Here is a 16,097-nt window from a genome sequence, read left to right as displayed (position 1 = left end):
GTCTTTAATTTTAGAAATGCCGATTCATACCTCTTTTGTGCAATTATTAGCTAGAGTTTCAGAAATCTGTTCAAACCATAATATCTATATAGAAGAAAATATATTTATTATCTTCTTGGTAATGGAAGAGCATATATTCAGCTTGTCCAAAAATTATATCAGATCATTAAGAAACAAATTACCCATTTTCAACTACAGCAGATTGTATTTTTCAAAGATGGCAGAATATATATCCCATCCTTCATTCCTTCATGCCTTTCTTACAATATAATGTTGACATTTCTCCATTGAGTTGTGGGGTATGTGTTCCTTCCTTAAACCTGGGTGGACTTTTGTTACTGCCTTCATCAACAAAATATGATTTTTTTTAGAGAGAGAGAGAGAGAATTTTTTAATATTTATTTTTTAGTTTTCGGCAGACACAACATCGTTGTTTGTATGTGTTGCTGAGGATAGAACCAGGGCCGCATGCATGCCAGGTGAGCGCTACCACTTGAGCCACATCCCCAGCCCAACAGAATATGATTAAAGGGATGCTGTGTGACTTCTGAGGCTAAGTCACAAAAAACCTCCTAGCATATTCTCTTCCCTTCTCTTCTCTTCTCTTCTCTTCTCTTCTCTCCTCTTCCTTTCCTCCCTCCCTTCCCCCCCATTCACTCTTAAAACCCAGCCACCATGTTATGATGATGTCCATTCTATGCAGAGAGGCCACATGTGGGTATTCCAACTGACAGTCCCAGGTAGGGCCCCAACCAAAAGCCAGTTATCAACCTTCAGAGAATTCCAGAACTGGTCACATTGTCCCATCAACAACAAAGGATTTGAACAAATAGAGGAGCACATGGATACTGAGTGAGCAGCATTTTTGCCACTCCTTTCATTATCCATTGTTTATTTTTCCAGAAATTGAACAGATGTTCTCACACATACATTGGCCCTGGCAAATTTTAGAAGCCAGTACATTAAATTTTATTATTTTTATCTTTAAAAATCAAAGCCTTTTGTTTGTGGGGGAAAGGAAGAGGAAGAAATAAGTTAACATAAAGAGGGACCTAAATGAGTCCCTGTTTTATCTTGGGTGCTGAGGATAAAACCCAGAACCTTGTGCATGCTAAGCATGAGCTCTAATGCTGAGCTACATGCCCCATACCTAAGTTTCTAGTTTACACTGTTGGACATTTGTATTTGTTGTGCTATTCCTATCAAGCAAGGCCCTTTGGTTCATGATTAAGTATTATAAACCATGACTTAGAATGTAGTTCATTTAGTGTAGGCCATAACCAATTCCTGGATGTAGACTCAAAGGCTGAAGAAAAGCCAATGGTATTTCTAAATTTCCTTGGTGACTTCTCCCTACAGCAATAAAGAATGTACCAGTAATCTATGGAGGAGTAACTATAACTGAAGTATCATTGCTCCCTCATTGAAACGTCAGTCTGAAAAACTTAGACTTGAAGCCAAAAATAGATATATCATGTGAAGGGAGAGTCTAATAATGTGACAGTTCTGCAGTTTGCGGGGAGAAGTAAAATATAGACATTAAAATAAGATAAGGGCTGGGGCTGTGGCTTAGCAGCAGAGTGCTTGCCTTGTAGGCACGAGACCCTGGGTTTGATCCTCAGCACCACATAAAAACAAATAAGTGAAATAAAGGTATTGTGTCCAACTACAACTAAAAAAAATATATTGTGTCCACCTAAAACTAAAAAAAATTAAATATATTTTTAAAATAAGATAAAATGTTGCCAGGAACAGTGGCAAATGCCTGTATTCTCAGCTACTTGGGAGGCTGAGAGACAGATGGGTGGCAAGTTTAAGGCAAGCCTCAGCAACTTAGCAAGACCCTGTCCCAAAATAAAAAGCAAAAACAAATAAAAGGCTAGGGATGTAGGTCAGTGGTGAAGTGCCCCTGTGTTCAATCCCCAGTACCACAAAAAAGGATAAAATGTTTCATTAAAAAAAGCCCTACTCAAAATAACTTTATGCAATTTTAATTGAGATCTCTAAAAAAGTAAGTAAAGTATGTACTTTTGTCAATTTCTTGTTGACCTGGCAGAAAATTCTCCTTAGAGGAGTGGGGAAGAAGCTGTGCTTTTAATATTTGTGTCTTTGCCATCATTTGTATCTGTGTTCACAGAAACAACCCCCTAATTGCCTTGGAACTTGATCTCTCATGTCTATCTCAAACCTTCCTCACACAGTAAGTCACAGATATTAATCTGAGATTACACTGTGCTTGAATGTTTCTTATTTCTCAGCATCGGCAACCAAAAGTCTGCCTGGAATAGAAGTAGACATTGGGTCTGCTCCAGAATTCTAAATACTGATTGGCACAACTTGGATAGGGGCTCTGTTTGTGGCCCTTTTTTCTTTTATATTTGCTCTGTAGATGATCCAGTTTCATGGCCTTCAAAGGCACCCACGTGCTGATAACTCCATCTCCAGAATACACTGCTTTTATCTTCCCTCTTTCTTTCTTGGGGAGCAGTATAGTTTACTAGGAATTAAACCCCCAGTTGCTCTACCACTGAGCTACATCCCCATCCCTTTTTATTTCTTATTTTGATACTGGGTCTCTCTAAATTGCTGAGGCTGATCTCAAACCTGCAATCCTGCCTCAGCTTCCCAAGTTGCTGGGATTACAGAGTGCAATGCTGTGCTTGGTTTATAAAAGCTTATACATCCTTTATGATTCTTTTTTTTTCTGTCCCTCAAAAAGCCAACCCACCAGCAGGATCCTTAGGAAATCTATATTCAGAGTATTTCTAGAATCTAACAACATTTGACCACTCCACCACTACCAACCTAATTCAAATTTTCACTAAGAGGTAAGTGCTAATTTGTCCATGAATGATCCCCTGCAGAGAAGGAATTGGTCTCCTGCTAGTCTCCACATAATCTGGCAAAGGCCAGTATTTAAGGCAATCAATCCTGGTCAACTAGGAGGCTTGGATCTAAGTCCTCCAAGCATGCCCAGATAGGGACTGGTCCTTCTCCAATCAGGAACTCTGATGTGGCAAATCCTTCTGTTAACTTTCTGTGTCACATAACTACAATACAGGCTCAGATTTGCCCCTTATTTCCGTAGCATTAGAAGAGGAGTCGACAGGATAGGAGGGGTCACAAGGTTCTCCTGTATCATATTGTTATTATATCCTGGTCCCTGATCACACCAGAAGATAGACTGGCAGGTCAGGAATGCAGCATGGTGCCCCTGTACCATATTGCTGTTACATCTGAGCCCTTGGTCATGTCAGGAAAGAGCCTGGTTCTTTCCTAATCATCCAGCACAAAAGTCCCACATCCCAAAAGTCCTGTCCCTCTTCTACATCTGGAGTGCAGCTTCCACGGAGTGGAAGGGGCAATGGGAAATTCACATATCTTCAATGAACCCTGTTCCAGCAGGCCTGTGCTATTTTCCATTGAACATCTGTCCTTGTTACACAGTAGATGTTCTATTACATCCAAATCAGAGCTCTTGACTCTGCCTCCCACATCCATTGTACTTATCCTCTAATCTTACCCATTTCAGTTAAATGGGAACACCAGTTGTTCATACCAAAAACCTAACTGCCATCTCCAATTGCTCCTTTTCTCCTAAACCATAAATTCAATCCATCAGCAAGTTCTACAAGAGCTCTGCTTTATTTTTCAAAATATAATCAGAATTCCACCATGTTTCACTGCATTGGCCTCCTAACCAGGCTTTCTTCTTCCACAAAAACTTGGGGGTGGATCTTTTATAAACATGAATCAGATCATGTCATCCTCTAGTTCCATTTTCCCAGTGGCTTCCCATCATGTTACAATGCACCCTAATGATTTGACATGGCCATAGGCTCTATATGATCTGGCACTTGGCTCATTTTCCTCTACTCTTGATCTTGTTTACTCTCCTTCAGCCACAGTAGCCTCCTTTCTTCAGCTTTCTCCCCTTCCAAGGCTGTCTCCTCTGCCTGGAATGGTCTTCTCCCAGTGTTTGCATGACTTCCATTACTTTGCCCATGTCTCAACTCAAATACTACTTCCTTCTGGGTGCATTTTTTGATCACCCCTACTTAAAATAACATTGTCCTTCGCTATGTCCACTCCTCCTTTTTTATTTTCTTTGCTGCATGTACTGTCATCTGAAAGTATAGTATATATTTATGAGCTTGTGGTCTGTTTCCCTAGTGGAATATCAGCTTCATGAGAGCCATGACTTTTATCCTTAACGTCTAAAACAGGGCTTGACACTGCTCAAAATTATTTGTTGAAAAATAATTAGTGAAGAAAGGTTTGGAAAATCATTACTCATATATCTAGAAAAACCAGGGGGATTTCTGAAAATAAAATTATTCATCAATATAGTCAGTAAAGGCAGGGTTTTCTGTACTTAATAGTACTTACTGAATACAGATTGAATAAATACATGAATAAAATTAAGCTGATTTTATACAGCATACAGAACAACTATGGAATATCTCTAAGCTTGTTATGCTTTTCTTGATTCAAACCACTGAATATGTTTTTTTAAAGATTAAATTTTAATTGAAAAAGTTACAAATTCGTGGCAGAGGAACTGCTCAGTAAGTGAAAAAAATTCTGGGAAAACCAAAGAAGTATCAAATCATTTTTTTTAATTTTTTGCTATGGGAAGATTAAGAAATTTAATATTTCTTTGAACATCCAGTCAATGACTATTCATTGTTTCAAAAGTGTATATTAATTATAAGCTGTCAGTGCAAACTCTAAAAATAATTTTTCTATGCAAGATTGACCATGAATAAAATTGAAACTGACCTTACACAAATTTGTCGAGCTACTAGTGAAAGTAGTAATCCTAAGACATGTAAAATTAATTAAAAATACGTTTCTAAATGAATGTCACATTTTATACTAAAGGAAGTGAATATTTCTTAATACTATGAAATTTAAGAGTTTGAGAAAATAAGATTTGACAGTAAAGTCTATTATTTTATAGCAAGGATGTAAGAAATTGAAGTCCAAATATGACTGAAATAGTTCTGTCTCGTTCTGTGGAGAAAATTATTGCTTCTGAGCCTGCCAATAGTTTATAGGCATCATAATATGGGAGTCAAAGATCTTGAGTCTGTTTATAGGCAGGATTGAGTTCACTGTTTCCTTAGATGTTCTCCTGCCGGGCCCTGTTGAACAACACAGAGTAATTATGTTTGAAATCTAAAGCAGTTGCAGTTCACTGTCTCAAATAACCTTCACATTAAACCTCTTAAATTAGTTTTCTTTGCCCATAAAACAGATGAAGTAACTGAGGCTGCAACAAGTTTATAAATTTCCCCAAATTGCCAACCTCATTAAGAGTCTCTAGGCTGGGGTAATTGTGATGACATTGAGTTAAGGACACAAAAACAGGAGTCCCATGAGAAGAACAAATGATAAGTTTCACTTGCTACCCCAGAGAGAGGTTCTAATGGGATATTTAAATGAAGATGTCCTGGGAGTAAATGGAAATTATTGTTTTGGTGTCCAGAATGTAGGCTAAGAATAGAAATGGACATTGAGCTAACATTTGAACCATGAACTAGATAAATTGCTTAGGTACATGTTAGGGGAGAAGAGAATTGAGGCCTGGAAAGAAATGAATGCTAGAGTAGGAATGGATCCTGTAACATAATGAAGACTAATAGAAGAATTTTCCAGAAAAGATGTTCATTTATGTCAGATACTATTGAGGAAATAAAATGAACTTTGGGGTGTATGGAGTGCCCCCAGCAGTTCAGCAGAGTACTAAGTGATAATTATTAATAACCTTATTTCTCACCTTATTTCTCAGGGCTAATTTTAGAACCATAGTAAAGTAAAATGACATACTTTGCTGGAGGATTTTTTCCTCCTTAAAGACAAGTCCTTTATTCTCAAATGTTCCTTGGATTGCCTTGAATCCTTGCACTTTAATTTTGTGTATAAAATAGGTTTTCATTAGTTTATGAAATAATTCACAGAGAATTTATTTAGAAAGAAAAGGGCTAGATAAAAATCTTCATTTTTCTATTATACCAACAATGTTGTTTTAACGTGATCTTTTTTATGAAGTTCAAAAAGTGCTTAAATTTAGAGCTGAAAGTCTTCTTTTTAAAATTTCCTCATCTTTTCATAAACCAAAGTTTGTCCCTGATTTATGCTTTTGATGAGATGTACAGTATGTTGTAAGAAAAGATGAAGGAGCTCATAAATGGTGGGAAAGATGCCAAGAGAGATAATTCATTGAAATTAACACATACCTAGTGGTTCATTAGCTGGAATTTACCCTATGAAATTATTTATTGAATTGACTGTGTACATTTAAAATGACTAAAGATTGCTCTTTAGAATCACCTGGGAAGTTGTTTTTGTTTTGTTTCATTTTTTTCAGAGGCTGTCCCCTTAGTCAGGTAATATTTTTAAAATAGTCTTTAGTTTTTAAGAGCAGTTTTAGGTTCACAGGAAAAGTGAATGGAAAGTAAAGGGAGAGTTCTTCCACATTTCTTGTCCCCAATCCCCATAACCTCCTCCACTATGGACATTCAGCATCACAGTGAGACATTTGTTACAAATAATGAACCTACATTGCCAGATCATTATCAGCCAGAGTCCACAGTTTATGTTAGGGTTCATTCTTCATTCTTGGTGCTGTAAATTCTGTGAGTTTGGACAAATGTATAGTGACATGTATCCACCATTATGTATCAAACAGAGTAGTTTGGCTACCCTAAAAATTCCTCTGTGCCCTACCTACTCATCCCTTCCTCCCTGCATCTCCTGGCAACCACTGATCTTTATACTGTCTCCATAGTTTTTGCCCTTTCCAGAATGTCATGTAGTTAGAAGCATACAGTATGTAGCCTTTCCATATTGGCTTCTTTTACTTAGCAATACACACTTAAGATTTTCCCATGTCTACTCATGGCTTGATAGTTGTCAAGCTGGACTGCCAAGAATGATTGGGTTCCACAATTTTAACCTCAATAAATATAATTACTCCAAGAGGGGCAGGCTCTTTATTTTAACCAAATGAAAAGTCAAATTAAACAAAGATAGTTCCCAAACTGATCAGTTAATTCTAAAAATAAGCAAAAAGAAGAAGAAGAAAAAATACCCAAGAGGAATACATAACAATATAGGCAAAAATACATTTAAAAAAATCACTTGAACATGATGCTAATAATGAACCAGCCACCATTCATCCATGGAAAGAAATTGTCTAAATGGACTGGAAGACCAGTCCCCTCAGGTGAAACTCAAATAGACCCTGATTGCCATCAAGTCATCAGCCATGAAGTAAAGGACTTGCTCACTCAGGCAGAATCTCTGGAGGCTGGTGTCAACTCAGATTGAACACTTGCATTGTAGAATCATGGGAAGATGTGTTTCAAATGGCAGTCTGAAGTCAGTGGTACTTATAATTCCAAAAGGTGTTCAGTTTCCAGATGTTAATTTTGGAGAGAAAATTATTAGGCACCAGCCATATCATTTGCACATCAGCACACAATTGTCATTGTGGCTAGTTGTCAAGGTGACTATCAGCTAGACATTTTGCTCAGTTATTGCTTGTGTTACAAGAGAAAGCTCAAAATGGAGTTAGTGCTGTCAAACCGTAGTCTACATTAATCATGATTAAAATAACAATTTACTTAGATTCCCAAGGATCATAACATAGCAGAACACACATCACAACATTATCTCATTTATTTTTAGTGCTGAGTACTATTCCATAGATGTACCACAGTTTATCCATTTAATCATTGAAGAACATCTTGGTTGCTTCCAAGTTTTGGTAATTATTAATCAAGCTGCTATAAACATCTATATACATTTTTTGCAGTACTGGGAATTGAACCCAGGGGTGAGCTACTGCTAAGCTGCATCCCCAGCCCAGCTCTCTCTATATATAATTTTCAGACATTGTCTCATTAAATTACCTAAGCTATGAACTTGCAATCCTTCTGCCTCAGCCTCCTGAATTCCTGGGATTACAGGTGTGCACCACCATACCCAGCCTGTATACAGATTTTAGTGTGACATAATTTTCAACTCATTTAGATAAATACCAAGGAGTACAACTGCTGGATTGCAAGGTAAGAATATGTTTAGTTTTATAAGAAATTGCCAGATTGTATTCCAAATAAGCTGTACCATTTTGCCTTATCACCATCAATCAATGAGAGTTCCTGTTGTTCCACACCCTCTTTAGTTTTTGATGTTGTGTTATTGTCAATGATTTGGGTTTAAGCCATTCTAATGGGCATGTAGTGGGATTTCATTTTAACTTGCAAATCCCTAATGACATGATGTAGAACATCTTTTCATATACTTATTTGCCATCTGTATAGATCCTTCTGTGAAGAGTGTGTTCAGGTATTTTGCCCATTTTTCCATCAGGTCATTCATTTTCTTACAGCTGAGTCTGAGGGTTCTTCATATATTTTTGGTAACAGTCCATTATCAGATGAGTCTTTTGAAAATATTTTTTTCCCAGTCTGTGGATTTTCTTCTTGACATTGTCTTTCATGGAATGAAATTTTTTAATTTCAATGATAGCCAGCTTATCAATTATATCTTTTATGGATTGTGCTTTTGTTGTTACAAAGAGAGTTTTAAAAAATACCAAGTACGCAGTTCCCACTCCTAGAGATTCTGTTTTGATTAGCCTGAGCATTGATATTTTAAAAACTTCTCCATTTGATTCTAAAGTTAAGAAACACAGGTCTAAACCCAAAGAACCCTTTCTCTAGTTTCAGAAAAACAGTTTTCTAGGATTAAAATCTAAAACAAAGTTTTTATTTGGTTTTCTGTTAACAACATACTCTCCTGGTTTTCCCCTTATATCTTTGACCTTTTCAAACTCACTCCATGTAGATGAGCTCCAGGACTCCATCTTAGTTCCCATCTTTTCTTTAGCTAGTTTTCCCCTCTAGGTGATTCAATCAGCCACATAGCTTAAACACCCTCCAAAGGTTGAAAAGCTCCAAATGTAGAGCTCCAGCTCTGTAATTGCCCCTGAAAACCAGACTTATATAGCAAGCCATATTCTCTACATTTCATCTTGGATGTCTTATAAAAATGTTTCACTGAACCTGTTCCAAATGAAATTAATAATTCTATCTCTACCCTTCACCAAACCTATATTTATCCTACTGTCTACCTCCCACATCCAATCCAGAAACAACTTTATTCATTCTACCCCTGAAACATATCTAAAATCTCTCCATTCCATTCCATCTCCACTTCAACCTTGGTACAAGCTATCATTTTCTCTTGCTAGAAGACTACAATGGCGTCTTTCTAACCACTCTTTGTTCCTTCCCACCTGCTTATCTGCCTGTGCTTCATCTCTACAAATGAGCCAGAATGAGCTTCTAAAAATGTAAATCATTGTCATCAAATCACCTATGAATTCCCACCCAACTGCAAGCAAAAATATATTCATTTCCTGGGACTGCTATAGCAAAGTAGCAAAAACTGGACAGTTTAAAACAACATAAATTTATTGTCTCAATGTTCTGGAAACTAGAAGTCTGAAATCAATGTGCCAGCAGAGCTGTGTTGACTTTGGCAGCTCTGGGGGAGAATCCTTCCTTACTTTTAGCTTCTGGTGTTTGCTGGCAATCTTTAGCATTCCTTGACTTGTAGATACATCACTTCAGTCACATGGCTGGCCCATCCCTGTGTGTCTTCATATCATCTTCTGTGCATATCTATATCTGGGTCTAAAATATCTTGTGTGTGTGTGTGTGTGTGTGTGTGTGTGTGTGTGTGAGTGTGTTTAGCACTGGAGAACAAACTCAGGGCCTTATGTATGTTAGGCAAGTGCTCTATCACTGACCTACATCCCCAGCCATTTTTCAAGAAAGTTTTTTTAAAATATTTATTTTTAGTTGTAGTTGGACACAATACCTTCATTTTATTCATTTATTTTTATGTGGTGCTGAGGATCAAACCCAGGGCCTCACATGTGCTAGGCAAGTGCTCTACCACTGAACCACAACCCCAGCCCAAGAAAATATTTTGAGGTTTGATCTCACTAAGTTGCCCAGGCTAGCCTCAAACTTGTAATCCTTTTGCCTCAGTCTCCTAAAGTGACTGGGATTACAGGAGTGTGCTGCCAGGTCCAGCTAAAATTCTCCTTTTTATAAGGACAGCAGTAATATTGGATTAGGGACCACCCTAATGACTTCATTTTAACTTGATTATCTCTGTAAAAACTATTTTCAAGTAAGGTCACATTCTGAGGTATTGGTGGTCAGGACTTTTAGCATATGTTTTTGTGGGGAGACAAAATTGAACTTATAACAAATCTCCACATTTCCCATACTGTTTTACAAATTTATGTAAGCCCTCCATGTCAATGGGTTCTACATTCACAGATTCAACCGACCCTGGATCAAACATATTGGAAAACAAATAATAATTGGCATCTGTACTGAACACATATAGGCTTTTTTTGTCTTACCTTTATTCTTTAAACAGTGTAACAATTATTTGCATCGCATTTACATTGTATTACATATTATAAGAGATCTAAAGATGATTCAAAGTACACATGTGAGCTCTATGCAAATTCTTTGATTTTATTTAAGGAACATGTGCATCTGAGCATTTTGGTGTCCTCGGGGGTCCTAGAACCGATCCCATACAGATACCAAGGGACCACTACATAAGTCCCCTGATACCACCTCTAATACTACATTTCCTATCACTTCCCCCTCTCACTATGTTTTACCTTGGCATTTCTGCTAACCAACCTTGCTCTTAGCATTTAAATACAGATGTCATTTCCAAAAAGAGACCAACTCTGATCACCCTATTAACTCATCCTTCTTCCTTGACTACCTTAGTTATTCTCTGTCTCATCACCGTTTCATTTTCCTCATTAGCATTTATCACACCCTGGTGTCAACTTGGGTATATACTGGCTTTCACTGTGGCAGATGCTACTGATTATTCACTGAACTGCCATTTATCCTCTTTCATCATTAAGAGAATTTGATTTTGTTTAGACTGCTATGATCCTAGTCCCAAGACATAAATTGTGATTGGGCGAGGCCAGTAATGACAACTGTGTCTCCCTTTGCATAGATTGCTGTTGGGCTGGATGTGTGGTCAGGTTCTGGTCAATGGGATGTAAAGGGAAGACTTTGAGGTTTCTGGAAAGTTCTTCTTCCTGATTGAAACCTACAAAAAAATACAAACTCTTCTCTTTTTCCCTCTTGACTCTTGAACTTCAGTGTTATTTCTGGACTGACACCAACAATCTTGTTCTCATGAATTGACCTGCCAGAGAACAGAAGCCACTAATGTTGAGTATGACAGAAGATCAAAAGTCTTGGGTTTTTGATGATACCCTGCAGCACATGTAACATCCCTAGAACTGCTCACTTCCTGATTGAGCACCATAAATGTCCTTATGTTTTAAGTCAGTGATACTCAAGGCTTTTTTGGGGGGTGTGGGTACCAGGGATTGAACTCAGGGGCACTCAACAACTGAGCTCCATCCTCAGCCCTATTTTTTATTTTATTTAGAGACAGGGTCTCACTGAGTTGCTTAGTGCCTCCCTTTTGTTGAGGCTGGCTTTGAACTCACAATCCTCCTGCCTCAGCCTCCCGAGCCTCTGGGATTACAAGCATATACCACTGCACCTGGCTCAAGACTTTTTTTAAATTTGCTTTAATTTGTCCTTGTTAACATACTGCTCCATCATAACCATCAAAACTTGTTTTGTCCAATGCTTAGGTGTCAGGGATAAGAGCAGCAAATAGGACATTTTTTTCTGGATTTCAAAGTTTATTTCAAATTATCCAGTATGGCTTTGTGACATAGATTTTTAAATAACCATGAGTTTTGAAAAGTAATTCTCTTCATAAAAGAATATTTGTTGAATGATTATGCATGAATGAAAGCAGCTAGTTCACTCCTCTGCCTTTTGCTCCTCTGCCTCAATCATCTTCTTCTGCTTATTATATAACTTCTCCTTTGTTTCAGACTAGCTTTCTATTCCCTCTCCTTTTAATCCCCATCTGGCCCCAGCTTCCTAGCTTAGCTCCATTCTGCTCACCACATCCTCCCTGCATAAGTTTAGGCCCAGTCAAAATGCCTGACTATGTATCATTCCACAAACTCACCTGCATTCTCTAGTCCCCACTTTGTGCCTTCAAAGCCCAGTCTCATTGCAGTTCTCCTGGGACCATGGGTGTAGCTTAGTGGTTTAGCCCTTGCCTAGGATGCACAAGGCCTTGGGTTTGGGTTTCATCCCCAACAACACACACACATACACTTGATGGAGTTGTCCTGAATGTACCAGTTCTTCTTATCATAACTCTTGCTTTTCTTATGGTCCTGATCATGTTCTACCTTGGCTTATGGCTTCATAAGCAAAGGTTTCTTTCTTCCCTACCATATCATAAACACCTTAAGAACTGGATCTGCATCCTACTTTTTTATTGATTTAAAAAATAAATAAATACATGATAGCGGAATGCATTACGATTCTTATTACACATATATATCACAACTTTTCGTATCTCTGTTTGTATATAAAGTATGTTGGCACCCAATTTGTGTCTTCATACATGTACTTTCAATAATGATGTCCATGATATTCCACCATCCTTGCTAATCCCCTGCCCACTCCCTACCCCTCCTACCCCTCTGCCCATTTCTTTTAGCTTTTATTTTTATTGTTCTTTTGAAATTACATCCTATTTTTGTCTCCTCCACAAGTAGCAGGCACTGTTCAAGCAACTTCTATAAATTTGTGGCATAGTAGTTAAGCCATTCCCTTAGAGACAGGAAAGCCAGAATTCATATCTGTCATTTGCTTGGGGTGTCAACCACTGGCAAGTCACCTAACCTCTCAGAGCCTCAGTTTCTCTATTTTTAAAATAGACAATAATAGTCTCTACCTTAGAGCATTGTTGTTATATCTCTTGGAAAGAGATAATGCACATAGACTATTTGGTGCAGAGCAAGGTACAGAGTAAACATCCATTAGGTAGTTGTTGTTATTATTATTATTATTATTATTATTATTATTATTATTATTTTGTGGTGCTGGAGATTGAACCCAGGGCCTTGTGCATGCAAAGCAAGCACTCCACCAACTGAGCTATATCCCCAGCCCTGCTATTATTATTAACAGGTATTTTTGAATGAATAAATATTATCATGGGGACAATAAAGATTGATATTCTCGTAGATAATTATAAACTGTGCCTAATAGACTATGCTGGAAGGTTAGAATTGTGCACACATACATAATACCATGCATCTTGTTATATGCCCATGTAAGGATCTTCTATTTTCACAGTGTTATAGTAGAGGCTATGGCAGATTGACAATGAATCTGAAACCATTTATTTGTTTGAAAAAGTAGCTAGGAGGAAGTGGAGGCTGCATTTTTATTTGCATGTTAATGATGTTAGTTGCCTAAATTTGGAAAATATAGCATTCAGGTCAGGACTCTGGGTTGCCAACCTCAAAAACTCTAGATAATTAAAGCAGAAAAGGAATTTATTGGCAAGATCTCTGTGTGTGGGGGTGGGGAAGGACTGCAGTCACAGAATCACCAGCAAGCTGAAGATCCAGGCTCAAAAAATGGTAGCCAACATGATACAGCCAAAAAGACCAGATGGTTGCCCTCAAGGGGGCCCTGTGTCCCCAGGACACCCATTGTCACATTGCTATACTCTGTTGCCTTGACACTGGCCTGCCTCAGCCTCTGGGCTTTTGATTGCAGTGTGACCACAGGGAATAGCCTTTGAATATATGCAGGCCTTGGTCACTCTTCCCAAATGGCTCCTCTGGTGCACCAGGATAGGTCACACCTGCTTCCTCCAGCTGCCCTGAGGAAGGGAGAGGAATCATCTGTTCCTTCGGGTTTCACAGCAAATAGCTAGGTCCTGTCAACCACCTGCCTTGGGCTTATCCACTCCACTAGGAGTGTTTAGATGCTGGATGACTCTTGCAAATGTTCACTAGGGTACCCAGAAAAAGAGATGCAACCTGAAAACAGAACCAGAAACAAAAAGCTCAGAAGTGGTCCCTTGAAGGATTTCCCATGGAGCTGGCAGACATCTGTTTCAGCAAACTCTTCCTACCCTGAGCGAATATAAAATAACTGCAGGGGCATTTTCTTTCCTTTTTGCATAGATGGAAATGTAAAGGGAACCCCTTCTTTCCTGGCAGTATTAGTAATGGCCAGCAAAGTTACCATATGGCAGAGTGACATTTCTAAAAAGCATGGTGATGTGCTGAAAAGATTTGCTGTTGCCAGATACCTATTGACAGGCTTAGAAATAGGTCCCCTGGAGCCCAATGGGCAGAGGCATAGCGTCCCTCTTGAAAGGGGCGGCAGATGGTAGTCTTCACCACCCCTGACAGAATAACGGCTGGAGGAAGCTGTGGGGCTCCATCTGGGAGACAGCCTGTCTTCTGTGGCCAAGTCAATGTGTGTGCAATCTTTATACTTTCTGTGGTGCACTCTTAGAAGGGAAGATCATAGAAGACTGGAAAATTCTGCCCAGGAAGAACCACACCTTTTCATGTTGCTTCACAGCAGATAGGGTGACCTTGAGAACCTCAAGGTGAAAGATGGTAGGGTGGAGTAGTGAGCATAGGCTGAGAAAGCCATGAATTGTTTCTTAGGAGAGATGAAAGATGAATGGACAGTAAGCTCTGATATTTGAAAATGTTGGTGGCCAAAGACTTCATTCTCCCTCCCCATCTGACCCACCAAATTGAGCCAGAAAATGTATTCATGACTGTTTCCATGGTTCTTACTCAGCGACAAGTCATTTCCCCTTTCAGATTATTTCCATTTTTAAGGCCCAATTTCCATTTGTTTTTTGATCTTCTGTTTTTAAGACATTGAGCCAATATCATCATCAGCCAAGGGCCAGGTTTTCTTTCAAGGCTTCAAACTTATCACTTTTCCTCTATCCCCCTAGGTGGATTCTGTTTGTGACTGGTCCAAGGTAGACAGGGTTTTCCAGGTAGAGCAAAAGGAAAGGGACTTTTTATTGAAAGGTAGAGGCAAAACTGAAAAAAAAAAAGTTTCTCGCATTGAATAATGATTGAGCCAGGGAAGTTCTACCACTGAGCTACATCTCCAGTCTTTTTATTATTTTTTATTTAAAAGTAAGGTCTTGCTTAGTTGCTGAGGCTGGCCTTGAACTTGCAATCCTCCTGCCTCAGCCTCCTAAGTCCTGGGATTACAGGCATGAACCACTGCACCCAACTAAAACTGTAAATTTCAAGGTGGCTCTTGTAAATATCAGTGGCTGTTTGGAGCAAAGGTTCTATGGGAAAATAACAATGTGATCATCAATTTATTAATGAGTAGTATAAGGTCAGCTACAACAGAACATGATGGTTTGGGCAGCAATGGTTACTTGCTATTCCCAAAAGAAATTTCTTCTTAAGTTTTGTGACATATTTACTCTTTTGTGAAATATGTGTTTTGAAATATATTATTGGTTTAATTCTTCATCAGTACTAATAAAACAAATTATTCTGAGACTGAGTTTATCTGATATTTAAAAGCTCATACGTGGTTCTTTGTATTTTCCACAAAAATCACTGACAGTTTTCTGTCTTAATTTTAAGCTAAAGACAAGATTTGTGGACCCATAGCTCATAACATAGTTTTATTCAGCAGCAGGTCCTTAACTCACACACATAGTTACCTTTGTCATTTTTCTACTAATTGTGATGGGGTAGTTTGGCCTTACCTGTTAGTCACACCCTCCCATGTCTCAAGGAGTCACAGACCACAACATTTCTCATTGTTTCTAAATCTGATCAAAAGTTTTATTCTAAAGGATGCAGATGAAGGTGCTTATTAAAGTGCCATTGTGAATTTAATCATATATATGCTGCTAAAAATCATTTAATGCATGAACAACTCGGAAAAAAGAACTCTTGCCACCCACACACATCGTGATAAAATAGGGCAGAAGCATTTTGCACTTGCTTCAACAGCTTTGCCTGAGAAAGGTTTCTGATGTCCATCTTTCCCCTCACTTACTTAGCATTTCAACTTCATCCCAGTCAGCTGCTGAATCATTAAACAGAATGCCACCAGTCTTTGTATTTCCAAAAC

This window comes from Marmota monax, unplaced genomic scaffold (genome assembly GCF_021218885.2).
Source record: "Marmota monax isolate L192 unplaced genomic scaffold, Marmota_monax_Labrador192_F-V1.1 WCK01_AAM20220418_F8-fsc00182, whole genome shotgun sequence".
NCBI classification, from domain to species: Eukaryota; Metazoa; Chordata; class Mammalia; order Rodentia; family Sciuridae; genus Marmota; species Marmota monax.
This window is presented reverse-complemented; position numbering follows the sequence as displayed.